Source organism: Myotis davidii, unplaced genomic scaffold (assembly GCF_000327345.1).
Source record: "Myotis davidii unplaced genomic scaffold, ASM32734v1 scaffold22, whole genome shotgun sequence".
NCBI classification, from domain to species: domain Eukaryota; kingdom Metazoa; phylum Chordata; class Mammalia; order Chiroptera; family Vespertilionidae; genus Myotis; species Myotis davidii.
Genome location: NW_006294067.1, coordinates 355489 through 368200, shown reverse-complemented (window position 1 = coordinate 368200; position 12712 = coordinate 355489). Strand labels below are relative to the sequence as shown.

General features: G+C 43.4%; 1 pseudogene; it reads right to left on the bottom strand.

Annotated features, from left to right (window-relative positions):
- Positions 1-3381: 3381 nt before the first annotated feature.
- LOC102756494 lies at positions 3382-4329 on the bottom strand (annotated as a pseudogene).
- Positions 4330-12712: the final 8383 nt, after the last annotated feature.

Here is a 12712-nt window from a genome sequence, read left to right as displayed (position 1 = left end):
CACCCTGATCAAGAGCAGGGCTGGCCAGCCAAATGCCCCCTACCTTCCCTCCACTAGACCTGCCCCCGACCAGCCAGCCACACCACAATAGGCCTGCAGCCACTCCCCCCAATCGGTAACTTCTCTTACTTCTGCCACTATAAAATTATTTTTTATTTATTTATTGTTAATCTTCACCCAAGGATATTTTCCCCATTGATTTTTTTTAAAATTCTTTATTGTTTAAAGCAGCAGTTCTCAACCTGTGGGTTGCGACCCCTTTGGTGGTCGAACGACCCTTTCACAGGGGTCACCTAAGACCATCCTGCATATCAGATATTTACATTACAATTCATAACAGTAGCAACATTACAGCTATGAAGTAGCAACAAAAATAATTTTATGGTTGGGTCACAACATGAGGAACTGTATTTAAAGGGCCAGAAGTTTGAGAATCACTAGACTCTAGGAAGCACTGTGGATGGTGAGAGGTCTAGAAATTATTCAATGGCCACATCTCACCTATAAATCTGAATATTTTGTAAGGGGATATGTAGCTTACTTCATTTATTTTCTAGTCTTCCTGAGTAACTCAAAATTACAGAACTTGGACAGTGGGTGAATGTTAGTGTGAGTCACACTGAGGCTGGACATAAGGATTTCATCTTAAAAGTTAGAACTGTGCAGCAAAGAAATGGCCTGCCTCACAGTTGTGAGCGCTTCGTCTCCAGACTTGGTTCAAGCAGGGCCTCTGTGCCAACCTGAGAAGTGTATTGTAGTGAGGATGCCTGATCTGAGGAGATGCACCTGTATGACCCACATACAGCCTTGCAATTCCATAAGTCAATGACTTAGCCTCATGGAATTGCAAGATTCCTGGGGAGACTTAGTTACAGCCACTTTGACTTAGAACTGGAATTCCAAGGTTCCTTCCAGTGAGGTGGAAAGTATGTTAAAATAATTTTCTGGGTTATGTCTACCCAGGAGTCCTGTTTGACACTGAGGATCCTTATCACATCGAGATGAATGTATGGAACCAAAACATCTCTAAGTCATGTCCACACAAGATTCTAACAGCAACTCAGAGGCAGAGCCATTGGCCAAATACTCTCAAGCAGTGTAAAGTCAGACCAGGATTAAAATCATGGGTCCCTGTTTCCAGAATTAAGACCTGGGAGAGAAGTCATTAAGGAAGGGTGGCTGAATAGTTTGTAAGGGGATATGTAGTTTTCTTCATTTGTTGGCAAATACATCCTCAGATTTCCTTTTCCAGTGCCCTTGGTGTCATTGAAACTGAGACAAGGACTCTCTTACACAATTTCCTGACTGCAAGTTCCACCAGCACATTATTTGAATCAGTGGTCCTCAAATATTGATGCAGGTGAATCACCCAGGGGCCCTTCTAAAATGCAGACTCTAATTCGGTAGGTCTGGGGTGGGCCTGAGAGTCTGTGTGTCTAACAAGTTCTCAGGAAATGCCAGTGTTGTTCCAAGGATCACACCCTGAATAGCAAGAGACCACAGGCAAGTTCGTTGAGAATGTGTACCTGTATAATGCTGTTGTGATGAGTTGATTACTATGGACGCCCAAGGCAAGCTATGCCTTCCCCAAGCTGACCAGTCAGATATTCCACTCAAGAGAGAACACTATGAAAAACAGGCAATAGGCTACTGTAGGTGGTTGATTAATTTTAATTTTTTAAGAAGGGAATGTGTTCGGAGATGAGCGTAGCAGGAGGGAGCCTCTCAGGGGGAAAATCTGAGTGGATTTGTGTGCTGATTATTTTAGGGGGAGAAGGGAAAGGAAGTGTTTGCATACAAGAAAGAGATAATTGCTTTCCATTTAGTTCTTCAGTTTTTTTCACAAAGTTTGTAAGGAGGGTAAGTAATTAGTCCCTTGGGAGGTAGAGGAGAGAAAGTTCTCAGGATGAAAAACTGTTTTCCCTGCTGGCCTTTAGTGCAGAATCAAAAGTACCTGCCCACTTTTGGAGAGGCCCACAAATAGGAACTTGTCCTGTGGTAGGTTTGTTTGTTTGTTTTAAAAAAGGTATTTTTAGTTGGAGATCAAGCTACCTGGTAATAACAAGATACTCAGGCCTCTAGGTTGTGTACCCTGGGCCATTCTTCCCCTACCATCACCTCCTTTATTCAAAGCCATGGCTCTGTAGGGTGGCCCAATACTGTGACCTGTGGCCACCGCACTGTATATTAGGACCAGGACCTCTCCTCTCAATATCCTGGGAACAGAACTAGCTTCAGAAGTAAGTGGAAGCTGGCACCTACTCTTTGTCTTGTTTTGCTAATCCCAGCCGTCCAGGTTCAATGTGATATAAGAAATCATACACCAGACTTGTTCCTGCTCCCATTATCTTCCCATGACTTCCCAACCACACCCAGATTTTCCAGGAACGTCTTCCCTCATCCTTCCTCCACCCCATTACACACACCACCAATCGCCCTCATTTCCTCCTTCGCATCTGGCTTCTATGGTCTCTGCTTTGCTACCCAGGGCCCTGGGTAATCTCCTGGCCAGTCTGCTTCTAAGAAACCTAACCTCAGAGGGCCTTCCCTGGGATATGGACCGAAGGACCTGTGGGAGAAGAAACTAGTAAAGGGGAAAGCTGCCAGTCTGGGGCAATGATTCAGCTTCCCTTCTCTCTCAAGTATATGAGAAGGAGAAAGGCTAGGCCTTGGGACTTCAACTTTCTGGAAAGTGACCCTCAGAGAGTCACTTCTGTTTAAAGGCAAGAAGTTTTGAGGGGCCGGGATGGGGAAGTGGGCAGACAGCTTGGAAATGAGTGATGCTTCAACCCCAGGTGCAATCCTAGAAAAGAGGATCCCAATGGAGGCACACAGTTTCTTCTGTTTGGGGGATACCAGCCCTCTCTACTTTTCTTAAAGAAATTCCCACTTTCGGAAACCCATCGTAGACTCTGAAGTCAGTTCCTGAGAAAGAAACATACACACCCAAAAAAAGTTGCACACAAAGAAATGTAAATGAATGTAAATAAACTATAGAGCTGGACTGGGGAAGAGAGATTTTTAATAGCACATTTTATAATAATAGCCACATTTACTAAGCTCTTACTATGACCAAACCCTGGACTAAGAGCTTTATTTGGATTATCTCTTTTAGTTGATATTATTGCAGTGTTTTCACTCCACAGCTTCCTCAAATTCATCCAATCCTTAACCATCTCAGGCTCACAGACCCTTGTCTTTGAGACATTCAAATGATGCGAGCTCATTCACTCTCTTTAGTGAGTGAGCAGAGACTCCAGGGGTGGGGGACAGGAGAGACTAAGAAAAAGAAGGTCAAGGAGCTCCAGCCCAGGCACTTAGATGTCCACTTACAGTGGAAGGTCCTTATACCTATGACTTAACAGGTGCCTTCTGGTCTTCTTATCTGTGGGCTGGTGGGTCTCTGAAGAGGATCCTTTTGGTCATATCTTCAATGACCTCCTTGACCTTCTCATTTCGGAAAGTGAAGATAAAGGGATTGAGGAAAGGAGTCACCACTGCAGTCATCAGGCCACCACCTTGTTGAGGTGTGTGGAGTGGCCCTTGCCTGGCCTCACATAGATAAAGATGGCACTGCCATAGCCCAGAACCACCACAGTGAGGTGGGAGGCACAGGTGGAAAAGGCCTTCTGGTGCCCAGAGGACGAGGGGATGTGCAGCACTGCAGCCACAATGAAGACATAGGAGACCATGATAAGCAGCATGGTGGCCAGCACAAAGAGCAAGGACAGAAAGAAGTCCATGAACTCGATGTGGCGAGTGTCAGAGCAGGACAGCTTGAGAAGTGGGGCAGAGTCACAGAAGTAGTGGTCAGTGACATTAGGGCCGCAGAACCAGAGCTGTGTTTTCTGCAGGGTTCAGGGAGATGATGGAGAGGAACCCAACCACCCAACAGAGTACCACCAGCTTCACACAGACTGAACTGTTCATGATGGTTGGGTAGTGCAGAGGGCGGCAGATGGCCACGTAGCGATCAAAGGCCATGACTGTGAGGATCAGGAAGTTGGTGGAGCCCAAGGAGAAGTAAAAGAAAGACTGGGTCAGGCATTCGGCCAGGGACATGGTCTTATGAGTGGACAGCAGGTCTGCCAGCATCCTAGGAACCACAGTGGAGGTGACCAGCACCTCCATGAAGGAGAAGTTGCAGAGGAAGAAGTACATGGGTGAGCGGAGGCGGGAGTCAAGGCAGGTGAGGGTGATAATGGTCAGGTTCCCCAGTAAAGTCAGCACGTATATCAATAGGATGAAAGCAAACAAGAGGATCTGGAATTCATGGAGATGAGAAAATCCCAGGAGTACAAATTCTCTGACAACGCTGAAGTTACTCATTGCACTTGACACCAGTTCTCTATACCACCTGTGAAAAGCCAGGAAATCTTAGTGGGAAATTGCCATCAGCCTTTCTCTTGACCTTGCTCCCTGATGGCTGCCCCAGCTCCCCAAGAATGCTAGCCTATAAGCATGGTTAATCTCAGTGTCCAGAAGACATTCCCAAAGGGCAGAAGCTCCCAAAGGGCAAGGACAATAGTGGTGTCTAATTTCTTATACCTGTTTCGGATAAGCAGGTCTAGGAGTTAGCACCTCCACATTAGCACCATTCCTAAACTTTCCTCTATTATGTTCTATCATTCATTATTTCATGCAATACATTTGTTAAGTTCCAGCTCTATTAGGACATTTGGTGTTTCTGATAAACTCTTCCTAACTTCTATATTTAATAATATTTTAATCATAATAATACCTGTTAATAACTGAGTTTTTTCCATGTGCCAGAACTGTGCTGAGTAACTTATACATTACTTCTTTTCTGTGCTCAATCCTCATCCTCTTTGATTTCTCGTGACATTTCAGGCTATGAATAACCCATTTTTGAAACTGTTTCCACCCCTTACTATAAGGACAGTCCACTCTAAGTTCTCCAACAATTCTGACTTGTCCCTGTTTGGTTCTTTGTCTTTCTAAGTATGGATGTCCCCATATCTTTCTTCTCATTCTTCTTTTATCTCTCTATTCTTTTCTTCTGAAATCTCACCATCTCCCTTAACCAAAGCAGCTTGAAAATGTAAATTAATCTGAAATCTGCATGCTTGTTCTCAGCCCATGTCTCTAACTGCCTGGTGACCTCTACACGTGTAAAAATACACACATAATCCTCCCTTACCCCAAGTCAATATCACTTTTCTGGCTCTCCAAACCCCAATTCTGATTTTCCCCATCTCTCTTCTAAATTACTTGAATTGCCATTCTTAGAAATATTTTTTTTATCCAGTCCCCCTTTCTTTTACTATAGCCCAAGTTCAAGAATTTGTTTCCTTTAATCATTGCAACAGTATTCTCATTGGCTATCCTATTGATCAATTTCACCATATCCAACCTATACATATACTGCTGTTATATTTACAGTATTTTTGTAAAGTATTATGTCCATAGGCTGTTTTTTAATAGTCTGAGGCAATGTGATTTTATGTATACATTACTCTTAAAATCAACTAATCAAACTAGCTAGCCATTTACCTTCATACAGAAAAAGACTAGAAAAATATATTTTAAAAAGGCTATCCCAGGTGTGGATTATAAGTATTTAAATGTACATCTATAGCTACGGTGTCTATCTTGTTTGTTTGCCAAATTCTTTTCATTTGAATATATATTATTTCAGTGATCAAAAATATTTTTTTAAACAACCACATCTATTCCTTCCCATGTCTGCTAAATCAAGCACAAAGTTCCCCTGGCAACCCCAGCTTCCTCAGCTCTGCCCACCTACCTCTCCAGCCTTTCCCTTACTTCCTTCTTGCCACATACTTTGTGCTACCCCCAACTTGGACCACTTACTATTCTCCAAATGCTAATTCCGCCCTGCTTTCATGCCCTTTTCCTAACTGTTCTCTATGCTTGGAATACCCTGTCTTGCCATTTTTGCCTGGTAAATTCTTACTCACCCTTCAGGGGCTATCTCAAATGTGTCTTTTATAAAGCTTCATCCTTTATTCAGATGTAAATTGGGGAAGTTAGCATGTCTGCCTTGCATTATAATTATTCTTGTGCCAGCCTTTTCCCAAACGCTAGATTCCTTGTTTGTCAGTGGCAGGGCTCTCTTTTCATCCTTATAGCCCTCACAATACTGAGCAATGTGTCTTACAGCATTAGGATTTAATAAATTTCAGTGAAACAAATCAATGAGTACATTTATTGGGTTTTCATTCCTAGTCCTGTGAAGAAAAGTTTTTCCAAATGGAAACTCATGTTTTCTTTCATGATTATTTGTATGTTTGCACTGTGGGCTTTCCCAGAAAACAATGGGGCACTCATGGCCTGACAACTTCTTTTCAGAAAGGTAAGATGAGACCAGGGGTGTTTCAGAATCTAATCCCAGAAGAGTCAGGACAGAACCCTGTAATCAAATAGAATACTATTTCTGCAGCAACATACATGAATACTCACACTAAATTAAATAAAGGCTATAAAATAAGCTCAGATCAGGTTTAGCTGCCTAGTTAGTCTGACACAAAATCAGAAAAGAAAACTCAGTTGTAAAAGAGCTTGATTACAGAACTGTGGATAAGGGGCAGTGAGTGGGTCAACCTCACTCACCGACTGCCCACCATGCACTGAACCCCAGTGCTACACCCCAACAAGGCTGTGATAGCGGCATCTACATATCACAGGAGGTTAAAAACTGAGGCTTGGGATGTTTAAAGATCTCAGCCCTGCGTCATACAGATAATAACTATACAGCTGGGATTTGAACCCAGGTTTTCTAAATGTAACACCTATTTGTTTACAGCAATCAAATGCCAAATGTGTGGCATCTTCTACATTTTCAAACACTGTGCCATATCAATCTCTGGACACCGGACTCAAAGCCGATCACACAGGACTGCAAATAGAGAAAGGATTTAGTAAGTGGTAAGTTAAGGAATGTATGAAAGAGGAAATTCCCATGACTAGCTATTGTCCATCAATAAGGAGTATGTCCTTTCCTGGCAGAAAGAATTTAACCTGGGCCCCGAATGTTCCTGCAGTTAGAGGCCCAGCCCCCAGGGCCCCATCTCTCCCAAGGAATCTAAGATACCAGACCCGGAAGACTGATGGGTCTCCACTCCCTGCCTGTGATCTCAGCCTCCTACTGACGTGTATCACATTCTGCGGGTGTTAGAAATCTTTGAGCAAGAATAAGGAATTCAACCCATGGGCCTCTTTTGTTTTATTCAGGATCACTGCCAACCAGAGAGCATCTTTCTTACCCTGCAGGTTTCCACGACATCACATCCAGAGGTTCTGCGATCTACATCATTTGGAATCCTGTAATCAGACATGAGAGTGCTAATTCAGGGACTACCTTGAGGTCAGGAGTATTCCGTTCAGTGCAGCAGGCTTTGCTCCACCCCATGCTAGACTAGCTAACATCCTTTCCAAGCCGGCCCCCACCACAACCCCATTCACACCCTCAACCCAGCCCCACTTGGCTTCCTCCTACCAACCTCTCTCCAGTCTGCTGTACTTTTCACCCTCAGGCTTTTCTCTTTCTGATGAAGATCTTGCCTCCCCTCTCAGCGTTGGTGACTAGTGCTCCCTCTTTGTCCATAAAGCATGCCTATCCCTTCATGTTGCTTCAAGACCCTGAGCCACTGCTCCCCGAACTCCAACTCAGCGATTTGGAGCCCACAGATCCTGGAACAGGTTTTAGGACCTGCTTTACTTGTTGAATAAATGTACACCTGAAGATTTTATTTTACAAAACTGATTGGTGAATACATGCAAAATTAATATCAATAAAATTTAACTTGAATGCAGGAAAGATTTTCTTCTGTATCAGGGTCTTCTACAGATGAGATTTCCTCAGTGCAGCCTCTGTGGTAGCCCCTGGTATAGAACATGAAACAAACTCAACTTCTCCAATCAGAGATGATGCAGTGCCCCATGAAAGAGGCCCAGCGCAGTTTTACCTATGACAAGGCAGACTGGCCAGGGCTCTGGCTGGCCATTTAGTGCATGTTTTGGACTGGGTCATACATTATATGCACCTGACAGTCTAGGCTCTTCTGTGTGTCCTCAGCTTCCCTCCCTCACTCCTAGTAAAGGTCCTTACTGGTAAGAGACCCTGCCCATCTCTACCCAAATCCTTCATGCTGCACATCTATCTGGCAGGTCAGATCTCTGTTAAAATGTCAAGTAGCAGATGTAATCATCTTCTCTCTGCATGTTAATAATCCTTGAGAGACTTAGAACCCAGTTAAAAGCTCCCTGCTTGTTATGTATCTTTTTCTCTCCACATCAACCCTCTCAAGTCTCCTGGCTGAATTATTCCCATGCTTTTTGACTTTTGATTCAAATTTCCCACCCTGGAAAATGACTTCTTTTTTTAATAATTGAGAACGCAGAGAGGGTAGCAGTCCCATCACCATGGTTGCTTGTAGTAGTGATTTTGATCATCAGTGTCCTGGGACATGCCGAGCTTCTCAAGTGAAGGAAAGGGTGGGGTAGGAAATGGGACAAAGTGGGCAGAAAAAAACACCTGAATATCCCCTTACAGTTCACAGGCCTTTGCAGGGAGCATGTGAAAGGCAAAGGACATAGATAAACAGCACATTAGGGTGAGCAAACCAGCTGGCAGCAAAATAAGAGACAAAGAATGATACTGAAGACCCTACGTGGCCAAGGGTCTATGAAGGCTCAAGGAGAGGTCAGAGACACATCAGGAAGGAACAAGGGGCTAGCGTTCCCTGAGCTCAGGCCTCCGAGGAAAGAGCAGAAAGGGTGGGGTTGGACAGAAGACCCTAGCTTGTTCTCAAAGGGAAGGCAAGATGAGACCAACGCAGGGAGTAGAGTCCTGTTATGATGAAATCCATCATTACTCAAAATAGTGAGCACTAGCACAGTGAGCAAGGGAACACAGGCAACTGTGTCATTCATTCATTTGTTCATTCATTCATTCAGAAAAATATGATTGACTGTGCCAGATACTCTTGGTGCTCAAGGAACAGAGTGGTGAACAAACTAGTCCCAGGCCATACAGCCAAGCTGGAAAACAGACGGAAAATAAGTTTAAAATGGCACAGTGTGACAAGTGCTATGAAGGCAGTGAAAGGGGCATGGCGGAGACCAAGGGGACTCACCAGTGCCAGGTCCCATTCTTTTGCCCAGGTCCAGATGCAGGACTTAGTGGTGGTGGTGGCTGGCATGCAGTGGACAACAGGACAAGTGCAATGGGTTGAGTGGAGTAAGGACATCACTTTCAAACTCCCTGCAGGCACAGTTCCCAAGCCTGGGACTTCTGGGGCAGTCTGCAGTAACCAAAGATAGCACAGCACCGGGATGGAGACACTCTGCCCTCCTCCTGCTGTAAAGCACTCCTGGTGGAGATCTGAGACCAAGGTGCACAGCAGAGGCAAAGCCTTCAACTCTCCTCTATACTCTCAGTGTCTCCAACAAGGTTGAACAGGGGCATGAGTGTAGTTTCCAAGAGGCAGCTGCCTCCAGTGAGGACTTGGGTACATCCCATGTCTGTCTCCAGTTTGGGAAATGTGAGCTCCAGGGGACAAGCAGGTGACTGAGAGTCCCCAGGGGGCTCCTGAGGAGCTGTGACTGCTCTCTCTCAGCCCCTCCTGTCTCCTGTGGGAATGGAGCTCAGTGCAGCCCTGACAGTGCTGGGCTCTGGGCTCTGAGATGAGCAGGAGAGGGAGTGGGGGCAGGAGTTCGACATCAGTTTCTTTAAACACAGACAATTCAGGAACAAAGATAGGAACTAAGAATTCTTCTGATCGCTGGTTACCCAGGAGGGCAAAACTGGGTCCAACAGTCTTGTTTTCTTATAAACTAGGAATGAGAAATGCCAAAGTAGTAAAAACATCTCTTTTAAATAAAAAGAAAGGACCAGGGCTTGAGTATCAAGATATTGGGTGGGGTTCGCTCTCCTGCCTAAGCGTGATCTTTAGAGCATCTTCTCTCAGGGCCTTCGTTTAGGAACTTGAATTCTAAATGCACTTTCCTGAGTTGCTAGTGAGGGGAGAGAAAGCCACTGATAAAGGAATCATGGCCATGGTAACCAGAGAAAAATATTAACTGATACCAAAACAAGGACTGAGTACCTGTTTACAATTACAAAGTGGTAATTATACAAACACACTCACATTATTTGTGATTTTTGTATATTACATAAGCTTATGGAGAAGACCAGCTTCCCTGACTTCTCCACCAACCCAAGGATGCACATCACCTTCAGTGCCTAAAAACTCATGGAATTATATAGTCCTCCTCCTCCATTGCCACTAGCTCTTTTTCATGGCAATGACACGTACATCATGTGCTTCCCATGGGCACTGTCTCACTTGATCCTCTCAAAAACTATAATGAGGCTGTTATTGGTATTTTTATCCCTCCCTGATGGAACAGAAGAAGCCTTATTGTAGGGCCCACATCTGCTTAGTGGTACCTGGGTTTGAACAACAAAGAACAGAGAATAGGTGATCTTTGATTTGGGTACTCTAGACTCATAGCACATGCTCTACACTGACATACCTAATTCAACTTTCACATTGTCAAGTTCATTTGGCTTCTGATCTATGAACATTTCAAGTATCACATATGGATTCCTTACCTCTTAACAGTTCACTTTTTGTCTATGCAGTTATTTTCATGAAAAATATTACAAAGTAAGAATAGAAAACTGAAAAGTAATGATGCCTGTGATAAAAAAAAAAAGTATGTCTCAAAAATGTAATCATTAGTAATAGTAAGGGTGGGGCATCTTTAGTCTTAATCTAAAGCTCACTGAACTTAAGCTGGTTGGTTGCATGTTCAAATATAGAAGAAAAGAACAAAATTAAACAACATTTTTATTTTATCCTGGAATGAATGGCCTATCAGCTAGAAATAGCCTGAGAGTAGAGAGTGTCTTTTAAACAAAGATTATAGAACACCCTCAGCCCATCCCAAGAACTGGCATAACCACTGAGAAGTCACTTGGGGATGTCCTAGTCCATTTTATCATCAAAACAGGAAGTTTTTAATCCTGGTACTTAGCTTCTATTGAACTTAACCATTTTCTCTTTCTCCAACTTTTCTCAATTATATCCCATGTTGATACACTTCTTCTCTTATTCTAGAACTTTCTGAACTTTCCTGGTAGAACCAAAGAGGAGCAACCTATTTTCCCACTATTAGGGTTTTCATACAACCAAAAGATACAGTATGGTTCACCTCGATATCATACCCTATGCACATATGGTGAGATGGCTTTCAGTTGCACATAATAATAATGAACTTGTTGATTTTTAACTAGAAATTATACTTCGGAGTCCACTGTTTAGAATCCAGGCTTCCTACTCTCCTTGCCTTTTCTTCTTTATTCTCCATCCATCCTCTTTTCAAAACTCTTCTGCTTCCCATTGGGTTCTCTTCTCTGGGTCCCGTAAGCATCCTTTTTGCTCTTTTAACTCCCCATCACCTGATATGGACTAGATTTTCCCATTCAAAGATCTGGTTTACAGAGTATGGTCCCCATCTATATGTGAGACAATACCCCAAGCTCAGTGAACTTCTATTTGCATAACAAATTTACGTAAGAATTTTTGAGGGTAAAAAAAAAAAAAAAGCACAGTACATCTGTCTCAAGGGTTAATTCCATGACAGTCCCATGAACATATGTCTAAGCTCTGGAAGAAAAAAATCTGAAGGCAGAATTCAAAGGAAATATGAGTCATGTTTCTGTGAGATAAGCATGACTGGGGCCCTGGATCTTTTACCCACAATGATTGATTTGAGCCCAAGGCTGGACCGTACATCAGATGTCCTTCCTCCACAGCCCTCCAGGTAACAAAGGTACATAGCAGTAGCAGCACCAGCTCAAACCTGACTCGTGTTCCTTCTTAATCCTCAAATCAAATTCACAAACCTCACTCTGGCAGAAGCTCCATTATAACTGCTTTCTGCTCTCCCCTGGTCAAAGCACATTCCTCATCCATGCTCCCATTCAGCATACCAACAGAAAGTCTGTTCCTAATCAAGCAATCCGTTTATCCCTTCATCATGCCAGGTTCTCTCTCCTTGGAACTACTGCTTAGTCATTTCCTCCCCTAGAAATGCTGCATCACCTTACATCCTACATGTATAAGAACTTTCCATTCTCCTTCCACTATCATAAATATTCCAACTGCTAATGCCATTTCATTTTGATCTTCCATTTAGGACTCAGGAACTTAGATTATACAAGAGCCAGACCCACTTCCACATCTTATACTAGTAGAGGTTGGGAGGAAAGAAGACAATGAAATTAGCAGGAAAATATAAATCCATGAGAAGTAATAAAGGAGCTAGTATACTGCTGCTCTTAGATATTCAGAAAATTAAATTACTCTGTAATGAGAATCAAATGTTCATTAAGAATTTTCTACATCCCAAGCACCCCCACAGAACCTCCTGAAGAGGCAGCCTCCGCGGCTCCTCGCTCGGCTCTTACTTATCAGTTCCTTTCTAGAGAAACGAAGCATCATTATCACCATACATCACACACGCTGTCAGTGAGACTGCTGTGCAGGAGCTAGGCTTTCCCAAAAGGATGCTAAACACTTATTACAGCAAAATTATGTATGTCTGACTAGCTTCCTGGCAAGTGATTTTATATTATTTAGGACATACACTTGGAAATAAATGGAAATTTCAAGAATTTAAGGTAATAGCAGCTTTTGTTCAGGAAATTCGGGTCTGGACA